The following is a 6,000-nucleotide window of genomic DNA, read 5'->3' on the forward strand; positions in this document are numbered from 1 at the left end:
CTATGACAGGATGTGGTTCCGGTTATCATATAGTGCCTCCAACCAAAAACGGAAGTTGCATTTGTAGCCCACGCGTTCAGTTTGTGCAATATTTAGGACAAGGAACTCAAAGCACACACACACACACACACACACACACACACACACACACACTGGTACAAACAAATAAATAAAGTGAATAAAGAAGCAATAGAAAGAAACTTGAGCAGAGGAGCCTTCACTTTGACGCTGTCACGAGCATGAGCTCCATCAATCTGTTGCATCGTTTCGTCTCACCAGTTCCCCCTTCATGTGCATATATGCACGTGCACACGTGTGGAAAATGGTGTGGTGGGAGGGCGGTTGGGCGTGGACGGCGATGTGGGGGTTCGTTGTGAAGGGGGGGGGGGGGGGGGGATGTTGGTGGCGGTTGAAGCCCGCCAGGGTGGGAAGTGGGAGAGAAAGTCGGTGGTATGGGGGTGGGGTGGGGTTGACGCATAATTATGTGCTTACGTCTTTGGATGTGTGTTTGGCCTGGAGAGGTGCGATCGAGAGAGTGTGTGTGTTTGTGTGTGTGTGTGTGTGTGTGTGTGTGCGTGCGTGCGTGCGTGCGTGTGTGTGTATGTGTAGGGAGGGACGGAAGGAGTGTATGGCGGGGAAGGGAGATTGAGGTTGGACTGACGGCGGAGTTTTATGTTCGGTGAGTCACTGTCGTTTGCCATGTGCGAGCGCCGCGTGCGTGCATCTCACGTCAGTTATGTATGAGGACATTTTGTACCCGAAAACAAACTGATCATATCTCCATATCTCTCAAACCTGCACTGGTTTTAGCATTCACTGTCATGTTAAATTGTTCTCTCTCTCTGTATGTATGTATATATATATATATATATATATATATATATATATATATATATATATAGTGTGTGTGTGTGTGTTATAAAATATATGGAGACAGATAGATAGATAGGTAGGTAGGTAGGTAGGGAGAGAGAGAGAGAGAGAGAGAGAGGGGAACAATTTAACATGACAGTGAACGGAAAAACAAGTGCAGGTTTGAGATACATGGAGATACAGTATCAGTTGTTTCCCGGACAGACAAGAAAGAACAAGACAGGCAGACAAACAGAAAGAACAGAAGATGACTGTTTTTTTTTTCAGACGTAGACAAACACTGACAAGGACAAATTCAGAAAATAAAGAAGAAATACTGAAAACTGATGGACAGTCATGCAAGTCTCTATGCACAACCTGTAACAACAGGGGTATCAGTGGAAAGAACCGAAACATGCGTACAATCATGCGGACCTTTTCTTCTTTCTTTCTTTTCTTTCTTTTTTATTTTTTTTATTTTAAAAAAAATTTTTCATTTCTTTATGCATTTCTTTCTCATTCAAAACATCGGTCACGGTCATAAGCTTTTATCCTGAGGAGCTTTTCGTAAACTCAAATCATATGATATTGCTTACACAGCCCAGCAGACCATTTTGGTCGAGTTATAACTTTTCTACCCCTACCCCCCTTATATACATACATACGCACTCACGCACGCCCAAACGCGCGCACGCACGGCATGCACACTTACATACATACATATTTGTTTTACCAGCAAGTCCAGCAGTAATTATGCTTTATTTCTTTCATTACTATAACTGTTATTTGAAAATATTAATTACGTCTAGTAATAATTAATTAATTAATTGATTAATCTATTTCTTTCTTTCTTTGTCTATTCATTTATTCGTTTATTTATCTGTACGCACAACCGCACGCACGCACGGCATGCACACTTACATACATACATACGTACTTGTTTTACCAGCAAGTCCAGCAGTGATTATGCTTTATTTCTTTCATTACTATAACTGTTATTTCAAAATATCAATTACGTCTAGTAATAATCAATTAATTGATTAATCTATTTCTTTCTTTCTTTCTTTGTCTATTCATTTATTCGTTTATTTATCTGTTTATTCATTTTTTGTTCGTAGTTTGTTTGCCAGGTTGCTCAGTTGGTAGGCTTACTACATATATGTTTGTTTATTTTTAGTGTTCGTTTGCACTTTGCCAAGTTGTTCAGTTGGTAGTAGGCATTTTCCACCAGTGTCAGTTCATCTGGTTCTTTTTGCTCAGTCACGTTGTTGTTGTTGTTGTTGTTGTTGTTGTTGTTGTTGTTGTCAAGTTGCTGCTGTAAAGTGCAACAGCTGCTGTTGAGTGCTCACAGTGCTGCAACTGTTGATTCTGTTTCCCTTCTTCTTCAGTTCGGTCCCGGTCAAGGTTCAAAGAAAAGGTTTATCGCATTTCAGTTTATTTGTCCGTCTATATAAAATAATGATGCCAGTGATGTGTGTCCTGTCTGTTATTTAAGTGCCAGCCCCCCCCCCCCCCTCACCCCCCCCCCCGCCCAACCCCCCGCCCCCCAAGAAGACATACTACGACAGACACTGCAGGAACCTGCACCTTGCAACTAACCCTCTGCAGCTTGAGAGATAAAATCGGGAGTGTTACGTTTCGTAATAGGGTTAACGATCGTTTGGATAAGGAAGGAACACTGACGCACACATTGAGGCGCACGTGCGCACTGATGCATATACGCACGCACGCACGCATACATACATACATACACACTGACACGCAACTAGGCATCAGTGTTGGCGGGTCACACACGCGCGCGCACACTTGTTCACACTCACATATATACACATTTATATACACAAGCACACCGCACGCAGGTAGCCGGACAGTCAGACAGACAGACAGAGACACACGCACGCACACACTCACACACACACACACACACGCACATAAATGCACACACGCGTGCAGAGAAACACCGGCACTGACACACACACGCGCACGCGCGCGCACACACGCACGCACAGACTGAGAGAAAGAGAGCCAGAGAGAGAGACACAGAGAGAGAGACACAGAGAGAGCACAGCCCAGCCCAGCACAGTACAACGCAGTACAACATAGCACAAAATCAGTACGAGAGATAGACAGAGACGGACAGACAGACAGGCAGACAGACAGACAGACATTGAAAGGAAGATTTCAATGCTTCAGTGCAGGAGCCATGAAGGCAAACAGATGCAATCACAAACTGGCACAATCGTAAACACTGATAACAAAAACAAAACGCACCACTACAAAACTGAATTGATGGAAAACAACAACAGGTGTAATACAAAGCAAGAAGAACCATTTCAAAACGAGCGCGACCCAAAGTTGTATATATCTGCCGTACCAGCTTTCATCGAATGATAGTTCTGTGTCCTGGTTATATTTGAGATATCTGTTAAAAAGTATGACACCTGCTTTGGCCGGGATATGGATAGAGTGTGCGTGTAATGATGTGCATGTGTGTGTGTTGTGTTAGTGTTAGTGTTTGTGTTAGTGTGTGTGTGTGTGTGTGTGTGTGTGTGTGTGTGTGTGTGTGTGTGTGTGTGTGTGTGTGTGTGTGTGTGTGTGTGTGTGTGTGTGTGTGTGTGCATGCTTTCGTACATACGCACATATGTATGTATGTATACCTATTTGTATTTGTATTTCTCTTATTTTGTCACAACAGATTTCTCTGTATGAAATTCGGGCTGCTCTCGCCAGGGAGGGGGTGTGGGGGGTATTTTTTCCTGCGTGCAGTTTTATTTGTTTTTCCCATCGAAGTGGATTTTTCTGCAGAATTTTGTCAGGAACAGTCCTTGCCGTGGGTTCTTTTACGTGCGTGTAGTGTCAGTGTGTGTATGTGCGTGCTGCGGCGTGTGCGTGTGTGCGTATGTGTGCGTGTGAGCATGCGTGTGTGTGTGTGGTGGAAAGGGAGGGGACGACGCGAGAACGTCATTACTGAGGTGTCGGACCACAGATACATATATAGTTGTATATGTATCTCAGTGTGTCGGACGTACACGCGCTGTGAAAGCGATATGGTCGACTGAAGGGATTGGGGGCAGGGTTGTGCAGGTCTGTGTGAGTCACTTTGCCAGCGGCGGCAGTGTCGATCGTACAGTTCGCGTGGCTTTTTTTTTTTTTTCTTTTCTTTTTTTCTCAGTTTTTCTTCTTCTTCCTCGTTTTTGCTTGAAAACAATGATAAAAATAAAACAAAACTAAAGTGTGTGTGTGTGTGTGTGTTGTGTTGTGTTGTGTTGTGTTGTGTTGTGTGTGTGTGTGTGTGTATTGTATTGTGTTGTGTTGTGTTGTGTGTGTGTGTGTGTGTGTGTGTGTGTGTGTGTGTGTGTGTGTGTGTGTGCCGTGTCTGTGCCCTGTGTGTGTGTGTGTGTGTGTGTGTGTGTGTGTGTGTGTGTGTGTGTGTGTGTGTGTGTGTGTGAATAGAATAGAATAGAACAGAATACTTTTTATTGTCATAAAACCTTCAAGTTTATCAAGACACAATGAAACATAAACATGAGCATATTAAGAAGAGAAACTTTCGTGAACAAATTTCGCCGGCCCTGGCTGTAATTCTGTTAGAAGGATCAGTTCACTAGGCTTTGCATTTGGACGACATATATCGATTAGGAATCTGTGTCTGTAAGTATTGTACTTGACACAATTGTCTGAAAGGCGAATCTCGTCTTCTAAACTGTTACACTGAAGTCATCACACAGTCTTTCAAGTTGTTCTTTCGGTGTATTTTTTATATCTTCCCTGTTCAATTTGTATGTCATGGACGCTGATTCATAACATGGTCAGTGCTTTCCTATGTTGTGTATTTGCTGGACGTAATTTGTTTTAGCTTTTAGTTCTTTTTTTCTTTAAAATGACGATGATAACTTAACTACTGCAGATGGAATGGCCACATCAATGAATCATACAAAATACAGCAGTGTGTTAAAACATATGCTGCATTTCTGATATAACGCATAGTGCAATTCGGGAACCGGGGGGTATTTCTTGTACTCCGCATAATGTGTTCTTCTATTTTGTGAAGAATTTCAGACATCGTATTGTTGTCGTATTTATTAGTTGTCACGATCTGTCATATTCAAGCTGTGATTAAGCAATAAACACACACACACACACACACACACACACACACACACACACACACACACACACACATACAAACATACACACACACTCACACACACACACACACACACACTCAAACACACACACACACACACACACACACACACACACACACACACACATGTCACACACGCCACACATGCACACCACCAACAGCAACAACAACATCAACTGCCAGTACTTTTTTCTGCCTCACTCAGCAAAGATTTTACCTTTTACCAGTTCTGCGTTGTTCCGCCGGTGACTTTCCGCACATTTTGCCAACATGTCTCAGAAGCGATAAACCCCTGTGTAAACTGTGCTGCAGTCTCTCTTGTTGCTTTTCGTTTTCTAGTGAGAGACTAGTCATTGCGCGTTGCCATTCTTCTGGGACTTTTCTTTCTGTATTGCATTGTTTTACTCTTTCTTTTTTTTTTTTTTTTTTTCGTAACAGACTGCTTCGTGAGAAATTCGGACTGCTCTCCCCTGGGAGCTATAGAGCGCGTCTTTCACAGTTTCTTCTCTAGTTTTTATATATATTTATTAATGTATTTTATTTTATTTTTTAGTCTTCCTGTCTGCAAGTGAGGCCTATTTTGTTTTACGATCAAAGTGGGTTGTTCTAAATAATTTTCCCAGGGACAACCATTTTGTTGCCGTGGGTTATTCAGTTACGTACCCAGGCTGAGTGCATGCTGCACACGAGACCTCGGTTTATCCATAGACACTAAAGGGAATTCTAGTGTCTTTGGTTTATCGTCAGTCTCCTCCGAGTGACCATTGCGCAGACCTGCGGCACTACTCAAGGTGCAAACTGAGGTGGGGGAAGAGAGAGCAAAAATCCTGGTCCGTTTTGGATGGGACTCGATTTGCATATTGATAGTGAACAGAATTTTGTCTATTGCAAAGGACAACACTATGATTTGTTAATGTGTATGAGTATATTCTGCATGTTTGCGCGAGTGGGTTTTGTTGTTTTTTGCATCACCCTTTTTCCGAGTCATCACACACACACAC

Source organism: Babylonia areolata, chromosome 19 (assembly GCF_041734735.1).
Source record: "Babylonia areolata isolate BAREFJ2019XMU chromosome 19, ASM4173473v1, whole genome shotgun sequence".
Classification (NCBI taxonomy): domain Eukaryota; kingdom Metazoa; phylum Mollusca; class Gastropoda; order Neogastropoda; family Buccinidae; genus Babylonia; species Babylonia areolata.